Source organism: Cebus imitator, unplaced genomic scaffold (assembly GCF_001604975.1).
Source record: "Cebus imitator isolate Cc_AM_T3 unplaced genomic scaffold, Cebus_imitator-1.0 Scaffold87, whole genome shotgun sequence".
In the NCBI taxonomy this organism is placed as follows: Eukaryota; Metazoa; Chordata; class Mammalia; order Primates; family Cebidae; genus Cebus; species Cebus imitator.
In genome coordinates this window covers 3,966,151-3,977,555 of record NW_016107402.1, presented here as the reverse complement: position 1 = coordinate 3,977,555, position 11,405 = coordinate 3,966,151, and the positions used below count along the sequence as shown (strand labels likewise).

The following is an 11,405-nucleotide window of genomic DNA, read 5'->3' as shown; positions in this document are numbered from 1 at the left end:
CACCCAGGCTAGACTACAGTAGCTTGATCTCGGCTCACTGCAACTTCTGCCTTCTGGGTTCAGCAATTCTCTCGCCTCAGCCTCCCAAGTAGCTGGGATTACAGGTCCACACCACTACATCAGCTAATTTTTTTGTATTTTTGGTAGAGATGTGGTTTCACCATGTTGGCCAGACTGATCTCAAACTCCTGACCTCGTGATCCACCTGCCTCATCCTCCCAAAGTACTGGGATTACAGGCGTGAGTCACCACACCCAGCCTAGGCCCACTGGATTCTAAGACGTTTCCAAATTCAAACAAATTGAAAATAGGTTGATAGAAGGAGAACTCCCAGTTACGCTACAACTCAGCAATTCCACTCTTGAGGTATATACCCAAGAGAAATGAAAACATATGTTTCACAAAAGCTTCAATAAGAATGTTCATAGCAGCATTATTTACAATAGCCAAAAAGTGGAAACAACACAAATGTCCATCAACTAATGAATGGATACATAAAATGTGGTATATCCAAACAACAGAATATTGTTCAGTAATAAAAGGAGGCCAGTGGCTCACACCTGTAATCTCAGCACTTTGGGAGGCCAAGGCAGGTGGATCACAAGGTCAGGAGATCAAGATCATCCTGGCCAACATGGTGAAACCCTGTCTCTACCAAAAGTACAAAAATTAGCTCAGTGTGGTGGTGTGTGCCTGTAATCCCAGCTACTCAGGAGGCTGAGGCAGGAGAATTGCTTGAACACAGGAGGCAGAGACTGCAATGAGCTGAGATTGCACCACTGCACTCCAGTCTGGCAACAGAGCGAGAATCTGTAAAAAAAAGAATGAAGTAGCGACACATGTGACAACATGGATGAACTCTGAAGACATTATGCAAAGTCAAAGAAGCCAAACAAAAGGCTTGATCCTATGTATATGAAATATCAGAATAGGCAAATCCACAGAGACACAGATAAGTGATTGCAAGGTACTGAGAAGAGGGAGGGTAGGAGAACAGGGAGTGACTGCTAATGGATACAGCTTCTTTTCAGGGTGATCAAAATGTTCTGGGATTAGATAGTGATGACTGCACAACCTTGCCAATATATTAAAAACCTCTGAATTGCACACATATAAAATTAAATTTTATGATATGTGATATAAGCCAAAAACAAAATTCTAAGTCACCCCCACCCATCTGAATGGACCCCTCCCCTTGGCCAAGGGCATTCCAAAGTTAACCTGAAAAACCTGTTAAGGTCATAATTGTGGTGGGGTCCTGTGCACCTTATTATACCTTCCTCCCTTTTGGAATTCAGGAAAAGCATTAACATTAACATAGATGTCTGATAAGAAACATTTACAATCTATTCTCTCTAAAGTCTGCTATTTGGAGGTTTCATCCGCTTGATAAAACCTTGGTCTCCACAATCGCTTAATCCAGACATTCCTTTCTGATAATAACTCTTTCAACCAACTGCCAATCAGAAAATTTGGAAATCTACCTACCACCTGGAAGCCCCCACCCTCTAAGAATTGTCTTGCCCTTCCAGATCAATGTAAATCTTACATGTATTTGATTGATATCTCATGTCTCCTTAAAATGTTTAAAACCATGGCATACATTATCAGGATCACCTGAGGGCTGTGTCAGGGGCCACTGGTTACTCATATTTGGCTCAGAATAAATCTCTTCAAATATTTTAGAGTCTGACCTTCATTGACAACAAATATCTCAAAAAAGAAACTCCATAAGGAGTAAAACAATACAGAATAAATCATTCTTGACTTTTTCCAACTAAGTTCAGAATCAGGTGAGCTACTGGTGGAAATTTTTGGGACAACTGAAGGAGACAGAAATTTCCTGGGATAAAAATGAGAGAAATGAATGTACAAGAAGTAACACAACCAATTATAAAGCTTAGAAAGGCAGTGAATAGTGGCAGACAGGGGAAAAAGAAAAAGCATCCAATAGGGTTGGTTTCTATCTTCAAAGCCCTTTAAACTACAGAAATACTCATTCAACAAATTTAACATGCATTCTGCACTTACTACCTATCAAACACTGTGCTAAACACTTTTTAAGTATTATGTGTCATAGTTAATGCTCGCATCAACCCTATGAAGCAGTCACTATTACCCTCATTTTATGGATAAGAAAGGTTTAGAGTAGTGAAGGTCACGACACAGCTAGAAGAGGCTTCAAAGCCAGGACTGTACTCTAATGCTACAGGAGTCTAGTCAGCATTCTACAAGTGATGAAACACAAAAAAAGAGATCAAGCATGGCACCACAAGTTGGAGTTTCTGCCTCAGACAGCTAGAGCTACAATCCTCAATTATATGAGCAGCAACAGTTCATATAATTTCTTCACTTCATCCTTGGTCATCACCTAGGCTTTATTTCCCCAAGTTGCTACCCAAGAATTAGACTCTGACTGCTGTATTTCTCCCCTGTAAGAATTACAATCTAAGTGTGGAACATCATGCTTGGCAGCTGTTAAGTGAAACACATCAAGACAAGAGAGATTTGAAGGGATGCACAGACAGCTGACACGGACACGTGAAGAATCTCACACCACATCACACTATTTCATCGCCTTGATCATTCAGTAAATCTTGTCAAAGAGAAGCCAAAGTCTTGACAAGAAGTTGCCTCTAGAAAGAAAAGTGAGACATGCAAAACCACCAGATCATTATAATGCACACAAGGTCTGAGGGCAAGTAAATGAGGCCTGGCTAGCTTCATCATCCTTGTATCACCACTCCCTCCTACTTATCCCAGTGTTCAATTCATCAGCCGAAACTGATTGTGTGCCTACTATGCGCCTGGCTCTGAGTCACGCGTTGGGAATATACAGCTGGTAAACGACAAATGTGGTTCCGATCCCTCTCACTGACTGACCCCTCTCATTGACTGACGTAAGCGCTGAATACACGGTTGAACAAACAAACCTGAACACACTAAACTTGCAGTTCAATCAAAGCACCAGCTCCTTCTTGCTAAAGGAGGTTTCCTCACCTTCCGTCCTATTGACATTTTGGGGGATTTTTCTTTGTTGTGGGGGCGTCCTGTACACGGTAGGCTGTGTTGCAGCATCCCTGGCTTCTTGGCACTAGATGCCAGTAGCAAGCCCTGGAACTGTGACTATCAAAAATGTTTCCAGACATCGACCCACGTCCCCAGGGAACCAAAATCGCCCCGGCTGAGAAGTACCGGGGTAAGGTTCCCCCTCACCCCGCAAGTGCTCTCCACCCCCAAACCTTAATTCTCTACACATCCTTCCGATCTCAGCTCAAACTTCATCTCCTCGGGAAGGGCTCCCTGACCTCTCCGACTAGATCCGCGCCTTGTTTCGTGCTCTTTGTAAGATTTCTCCACCCTACCCTCACTGCACGCCGAGGGATTACCCCACTTAACGGCGACTCCCCTCGCATGGCTGTGCGCTCCACGAGGGCAAGGAACGCGCCGCCCCGTGTCCCTGGCTACCGGAACAGGGCCTGGCACTCAGGTAAAGCGACTGCCCTGGGGTGAACCACGGGGGGCAAAGCAAGGCAGCGGGAGAAGTGAGGAGACTCGGACGCGAGAGGGCGTGTGCAGGGGCACTCGCTTCGGAGGGGAGGCGCATGCGCTTCGCTCTCGCCGGCCCCTCAGGGAGGCAGTTGGAGAGCGTCTGAGGCTTCGCCGGGGCTGTGGGAGGAGAGGTCAGGTAGGCCACTAGGACGGGCGCTTCCGAGGGAGGAAAACTTACGCGGGCCTGAAAGCGGACGGCGAAATCCCTCACTCGGGAACACTGACTGTAATCACCACGTCTGCGGTGGGCGGCGGTTCCCTCCCTCAGCTCCTCTAACGGCCGTTGCACGCCCGCCAGGTCGCGCGCCACAGAGCGCGCGTCGTCTGGCCCCACCCAGTTCTGCCCGCCTCTGGCCAATCGGGAGTCGAGCCGAGCCGGCTTCCCGCCCCTTTCTGGCCGACTCTGACCAATCGGCAGTCGAGCCACCCTCCCCTGCACGCTACCCTAAGTCTCAGAGAGCCGGACGGATCTTTCTGCGCATGACCCCGCCACCCCTTGGCTCCTTCTCTGCCCCTTGCTCCGTTTTGCCTATAGGTGGAGCCCTGCGCACCACCTAGACCTGGAGGCGCCTGCTGGGCCTGTGCAGGTTGGGAAGCTGGCGGCCCGGGGACCCCAGAATCAACTGAACCGTCCTCATCCTCCTTCCATTCCAACGCCCATCTCTCAGTTCTCCCACCTGAAGCAGGGGTTCCGGTTGTGACCGGGAGTTTGCGTGTGGCCTGGGTCATTGACTAGTCACGGTCAGGGCTTGGTCTGGGTTGGAGGCAGTGGTCAGCTTGGGACCAGGGTTCAGGTTGAAGGGTAAAGGATCAGTCCCGCCTCCCTCCCCAAAGTTGGTCCCCAGGAAGAGGAACCGTTGAGTCTATTTGCATTAATATGTGCTTGAAGAGTCAGACTGGAAAATTGTTTCAAAGGAGAACAGAACCACCAGCCAAAGGAATGAATCTTGAATAGTGAAATTTTAAATAACGGCAAGGGCTAATGCCTTAGATAGCAGGGCTGTTTAAACAGTCTACTACAGACCTATAAAATCAATATGAATTCACAATGAAATCTAATTAATTGTATGATGATTTAATAAATGTGTGACTTTGATGTGCATGAAAAAATAATATGGATTGACCATTTGACATAATTTTTTTCAGGAGCTGTTAAAGCATTAAAGATAACAAAATGTTCCTGCAAATGAAATATTAAGACTATTAAATTTAAATTAAATTTAGCTTTTTTTTTTTTTTTTTTTTTAGACAAGGTCTTACTATCACCCAGGCTGGAGTACAGTGGCAGGAACACAGCTCACTGCAGCCTTGACCTCCTGGGCTCAGGTGATTCTTCCACCTCAGCCTCCCGAGTAGCTGGAACTACAGGCACACACCACCATGCCTGGCTAAGTTTTAGATTTTTTTGTAGAGGAAGGGGTCTTCCTGTGTTGCCCAGACTGGTCTCAAACTCTTGGGCTCAAGTTATGTGATACGCCTTGGCTTTCCAAAGTGTTGGGATTACAGGTGTGAGCCACTGTGCCCAGCCAAATTTAACTTTTATTTCGTTGCTTGTACTGATGTTTTCCCCCAGGAAATTAATTTCCAAAATAATCAGGGACATTAATTTTAAAAAGTGTATTTCAAAAACAAAACAACAAAAGAAGGCACAGAGTCTTCCTGTGTTTTTGTGAAATTCTACCTTAGGGGGTAGGTCCCACCTCTGACAACTTATAAAGCCTGTCTTGCTCCCTGGTCCTCACTACCTGCTCCCCAAACTCAACTGTCCTCTCTATAATGTCAAAGACTGTCTTGTGTACTGTTGAATCCCCCAGGCCTAATACAGTTAACAGGTACATAACAGATTCCAACCTGTTTTGGAATAAAGGAATGATACTCACACAAACACTGCTGCCATATTCACCCTCTACTAGGAAGGGGGAGCTAATGAGGTCAGAAATAATGAAGGGGCAGGAGAAGGAGGCTTGGATAATAGTATGTGTATACATTTATCCTTATTCTGAAATTGAATAGTTCGTGCCCATTTTGCAGAAAAAAAGAAAGGAAGCTTAGGGCCAGCTGGCCAAGGCCCAGGAACTTTCCCTGGAATGAGAGTCATAGAGTGCCCATGTTGAAGCAGAGATCATTAGTTCAAACTTTCATTTTACATATGGAGAAATACAGAACAGAGTGATTTCTCCCTCCCATCCTCAATCCCCTCATTATGAAATCTGGATTATACATAAAGGAATCAAACAAAGTAGAATTCCCTGCTGTTTCTTAGGCATACCCTCTGTACCTCCCCATATCACGTTGAGTAACTCAATCTCCCTGTAGAAGAGTTCCAGAGATGGGAAGAGAAGGTGGGATGAGGAAGCACAGCCTGAGGCTGAGCAGCCACACTGCTTACCAGATGTTGGTTTCATCTGCAAGCCCAGTATCTCTGGTCCCTAACAATAAGAGGGACTACTTGCTTTCCCTAAATCTTCCTCCACTCCACCTTTGCCTCAGGCAAGTAAACTAGAGGCCAAGGACTAGGGTTGGAGGAGGTGTCAGGCTTCTATCCCAGCGTCCAGCCTATCACTGTCAGAAGAAAGATGGCCATCCAGGCTCCTGCAGGAAAGAAAGAAATAATTGTAAAACAAAATTAGGTGGCATTGAGAGCAGGGGAAACTTTTTAGATTTAGATATTCCCCTTTAGGGAATTATTTAGAAATCCATTCATTCAACAGGCTTTCTCAGGACTGACTGTCTGCAAGTTAAATTGGGGGTGGGAAGGATGGGGAAGAGAGGCACTCTCTCTGTGTTCAGTGTGGACCCTGTTCTGCCATCTTCACTTGTCCTTGTTACCTGTCTGGCTCTGTATCTTGAATTCTGAATTTAATTTTTTCTTTCTTTCTTTCATCTAACTTTCTTTCTTTCCTTCTTTTCTTTCTTTTTTGAGAATTCTGAATTTAATTTTCTTTTCTTTCTTTCCTTTCTTTCTTTCTTTCGACAGGGTCTCACTCTATCTCCTAGGCAGCAGTTTTCTTTCTTTCTTTCTTTCTTTCTTTCTTTCTTTCTTTCTTTCTTTCTTTCTTTCCTTTTCTTTCTTTTTTGAGAATTCTGAATTTAATTTTCCTTTCTTTCTCTCTCTCTCTTTCTTTCTTTCTTTCTTTCTTTCTCCCTTTCTTTCGACAGGGTGTCACTCTGTCTCCTAGGCAGCAGTTCAGTGATGGCATCATAGCTCACTGCACCCTCAAACTACTGGGCTCAAGCAATCCTCCTGCCTCAGCCTCTCAAGTAGCAAGGATTACAAGCACGTACCATGATGTCCAGCTAATTTTTAACTTTTTTATAGAGACAGGGTCTTGCTGTATTGTCCGGGCTGGTATCAAACTCCTGGCCCCAACCAATCCTCCCACTTCAGCCTTCCAAAATGCTGCAACTACAAGTGTGAGCCACTGCATGGCCTGTATCTTGAATTTTCACCTCCTACCTGCTTGTCCCTGTATCTTGAATTTTCCAATCATTTCGGGATAGTCTCAGATTTTGATGAAGGATAAACCACCAGCCCTACAATGACAAGTGCCACATACGGCTGAGACCCAAGAAGCTGAGATTCAAAGAAGTGAACTGCTGGGCACGATGGCTCATGCCTGTAATCCCAGCACTTTGAGAGGCTGAGGCAGGCGGGTCATCTGAGGTCCAGAGTTCAAGATCAGCCTGGTGAACATGGTGAAACCCCGCCTCTACTAAAAGTACAAAAATTAGCTGGGCATGGTGGCCCATGCCTGTTATCCCAGCTACTCAGGAGGCTGAGGCAGGAGAATGGCTTGAATCAGGGAGGCGGAGGTTGCAGTGAGCCGAGATTGTGCCACTGCACTCCAGCCTGGGCAACAGAGTGAGGCTCTGTCTCTAAATAAATAAATAAGTAGAGGTTAACTGACTTCTCTCAGGTCAGATAGAGTTGAGCAGAAACAACATCCAAAACCCCCACCTGCCAGGACCAAGTGTGCACCCTCAGACCCTGGTGCAACCATGAGAACTTCATCACAGCAATCTCTTTGTACCAACCTGTCCAGCTTCTGCTGCTGGAGGCACTGGACTCTGAAACCACATAGAAAGAGAGATTGAACTTAAGGCGGCCACCCTGGCAGGACAAGGCTAGCATTCTCCCGTCATTTTATCAAGATTGGGCAAAAGGCCTGGTCTCTTTGAAACTGGGATTCAGAAGAGTGTGATGATGGACCTTCTGCCTCTTCTAAGAATGGACTTAGTAGAAGACGGGCTTTCCCGAGAGGGTTGGAGTTTTGAAGGACCGTTAAGGAATACAAAGAAGGGAGAGACTGTTAGATCAGTAAGGAAGATTCACCAAGAGAAAGGTTGGCACGAGGGACAGCCTGGGAGAAAGAGTGATCTGATGTGACAGGAAAGGTGAGAATGGAAGGAGACAGGCAGAGAAGGCTCAGACTCGAAGTTTCACGAGTAAAACCAGGACTCGGTGAAGAGAGCAGAGGGAAAGCCGAGGAGGATATGAGCTCGGGGAGGAGACTTGCATTTAGGGAAGAGTGGAGGGCATGAAGGAAGTAGGGGACTTCCTTCATGGTGACGGGTCGGAGTCTCAGAGCAGGTCGGTAGGAGGCTCTGGAAGAGAGTCAGGGAGGCCCCAGAAATGATCCAGTTACCGCTTATTCAGATGGGCCCAAATACTGTCCGGCTGCCGCCGCGCTCCAGGCCCTGCCGCGTTCGGGAGCGATCCCTCCCAGGAGAGTTCTTCTGACTCCAGGTCTGTGGGCGACGCCAGCACAAGGGTAGCAAGGCCGGCCAGGCGGGGACTTTGCCCAAGACCCCACGTAGCCCCACCTCCCTCCCCGCCCCCAAGTGAATTCACCAATCCACAAGACCTAGATCCTCAAAATCCCGCCCCGTCTGCAACAAGCCCCGCTCCCGGAAGGACTGGCCTGTCCCCAGCACCGCCGTCCCCCAGGCCCCGCCTCAGCCTCGCCTCTGTGACGACTGCACTGCTGGGAGTCCGGCTACCCGGCCTGCCCCGCGGGAACTGCCTTGCAGGCGAGACTGGGGCGGCTGCGCAGGAGGCCCTGGGACTGCCCACTTACTGGTTGGCACTGGCGTCTCGCCCGCGTGTCACACAGGGTCACTCGGCCGTGCAGGTAGAGTGTATCGCTGGTCGAGAAGCGGATCAGGCTGAAGGCCAGCGTCACCTCCAGAGAGGCCCAATTGGGCCAGCTGTGGGGAGAGGGCAGCGTCACGTGCCTGCGGTGCCGATGGACGAGCACCGTTGTGCCCTTTTTACGTTTGCTTGTATAGGTGCAGAGGCTGGTCTCATGCTGACAACTTTACATGAATTGTTGCGTTTCATCCTCACCGATCCCGTGAAGAAGGCAATACTTTTGCCCCCCGCCACCCGCTTTTAAAGATGAAGAAACTGAGGCTCAAACTGAGGTTCAAAGAGGGTTGCCCAAGGTTCTGCAGGGAGCAGCCTGGCCCCAGCGCCCGCCCACACCCTTAATCATGGGTTCTATTTCCTCTTGACAAAGGAGGAATAACAGGCGAGGACAGGTTTGACATGGTGTGTCAGAGCCTGGACTCTGGAGACCGATGGTGTGTCCTGGGTGAAGTCGCCTAAACTCGGAGTCCTCTCTTATTCTCTCAGCTGTAAAGTGGGGGAAATAATACTTCATAGGGTTGTTTGGAGTAATAAATAGGGTAATAAATGATTTCCTGTGCTCTGTGAAGCCTTGTTAATAAAATATGACCCAGAAGTCTGGAGACCCAGCTTCTTCCCAAAAATGTTGAGGAAGAACTTGGATTTATGGTCTCTGTGTTCCCAACACTTGGCAAGATCTGCAACTTATTAACTGTGTGAATGGAGCCTCACTTTCTCTATAATGAAACTGAATGAAAATATAACTATCTCGTAGAGTGTGTTGTGAGGCTTAAATGAATTAAGTGATTCAAACTGCCTGGCGTAGAGTCAATGCTATGTCAGTATTAGATATTATTAGCTACTAAATATAATGAATGTCCAATATATAACATATATATAGCACTCTGAAATGTTGTGTCTTTGTTTTTTAGTTTTATCATTGTAGGCCCTCAGTACTTGTTTGAGCAAAGAATAAAAGAAATGCATGTTATTTATTGGCTGAAAGATCTTGGGCAGGCTTTAATATCTGAGCCTTAATTTACTTATCTTCAAAATGGGAATGTTAGTATTATTCAAGAAACATTCACTCAGCACTTACTTTCTTCCAGTGTTTGCATGCCAGGGATACCAAGAAGAGGGACAGCATCTGTGCTCAAGGGTCTAAAAGCACCCAGCACGAGCCAGATCCAACAGCTGGTCTGGCACGCACAGGAGGTCACCAGGCCTGATTGACCCTTACCTCTTGTTCACAAAGTGGTAGGTGGCCTTAACGGTACCTGCCCTGGAGATGTTGGTACTGGCAAAGACCTCACTGATCACCAGGGCAAATCGGCCTGAATCACTGCTTGTGGCCTTGAGGACCACGTAGAGGGGCATGCCAAGAGGAACTGTTCTGTTCTCAAGCGGAGTTGAGAGCTGAGGGTCTGTGAAGATGCACAAGATGATGATGGTGTCCCCAGTGCCCGGAACACGGATAGTGCTATATCTGGAGAGGGACAGGAGTGAAACTCTCATCATGAAACTCCAGAGGCAGAGACACTCACCCACACCTTCTGCCTCCCCAAAGTCACTGAGCACTGGTAATCATAGAGAATAAAGGACAGGAGGCACAAACCTGCTTACCTTCTTCCTCGTCTGCCTAAAAAGTCAGGTGCCACCTCATAGATCCCCAGACCTACGACCCTTGAAGCCATCCACAGTAATTTACATAAACAACTCATATGTATTCCTTCATAGTAGCATTTTTTTTTTTTAATTGAGAGAGGGTCTCACTCTGTTGCCTACGCGGGATGGAAGTAGCATGATTGCGTCTCACTACAGCCTTGACCTCCAGGCTCAAGCAATCCACCCACCTCAGCCTCCCAAGTAGCTGGGACTACAAGCACACACCACCAAGCCCAGCCTGAACCATCTCTTTTCTTTCACTAATGCTTTGAATTTCCATCTTAGAGGTGCCTCTGTGTGAGCATAGGGGAGCAACGTCCTGAGGGTGCTGACTTATGTGCCTGGATTAGAGGTAGAGAGGTAGAGAACTCAGTAGGCTCCCAGGGCTGAGCCAGAGAGGAAGCAGACAAGGCAGTTTCAATATGGAATGGCTAAGTGCATGGCTAGGCTCCTAGAACTCTCTCAGTGTTCTTTTTTTTTTTGAGACAGAGTCTTGCACTGTCGCCCAGGCTGGAGTGCAATGGCACGATCTCAGCTCACTGTAACCTCTGCTGGGTTCACTGAACCCCTCCTAGGTTCAAGCAATTCTCCTGCCTCAGCCTCCCGAATAGCTGGGATTACAGGCACCCACCACCACGCCTGGCTAATTCTTTTTATTTTACTAGAGACAGGGTTTCACAATGTTGGCTAGGCTGGTCTCAAACTCCTGGCCTTGTGATCCACCCGTCTTGGCCTCCCAAAGTGCTGGGATTATAGGCATGAGCCACCTTGCCTGGCCCACTGTTATTTAAATAAACAACTTATGGCTTGGGAATCCTTGAACCTGGGAGGCGGAGGTTGCAGTGAGCCGAGATAGCGCCACTGCACTCCAGCCTGGGCAACAGAGCGAGACTCTGTCTCAAAATAAAATTAAATTAAAATTAAAAAATAACTTGCAGCAAATGAAGGTAGGAGAAGGCATTTCCTCTGGAGACCTGAGAATAATGGCAGCCTTCTTGTTGTTTCTAGACCAACAACAGCCGCGCCCTGTACTCTCTGGAGGTGCAGCTTCTGCAGGTTC

General features: G+C 47.3%; 1 protein-coding gene across 6 annotated transcripts in view; it reads right to left on the bottom strand.

The window, feature by feature from the left end:
• The window catches only part of CEP85 (centrosomal protein 85), a 48,692-nt gene extending 40,334 nt beyond the window's left edge, over positions 1 to 8,358 (bottom strand). For 2 of the 6 annotated variants that reach the window (XM_017534649.2, XM_017534652.2), the window contains exons 1-3: positions 8,199 to 8,358; positions 7,588 to 7,620; positions 5,942 to 6,144 (exon numbers count right to left, since the gene is read on the bottom strand). The gene's annotated coding sequence lies outside the window, so the exon portion shown is untranslated. Of the gene's footprint in view, positions 1 to 3,730; positions 3,913 to 5,941; positions 6,145 to 7,510; positions 7,621 to 8,198 lie in introns of those variants that run through there. The other 4 variants (XM_017534648.2, XM_017534653.2, XM_017534651.2 and 1 more) reach the window with 3 other exon arrangements.
• Between the last annotated feature and the right edge of the window lie 3,047 nt (positions 8,359 to 11,405).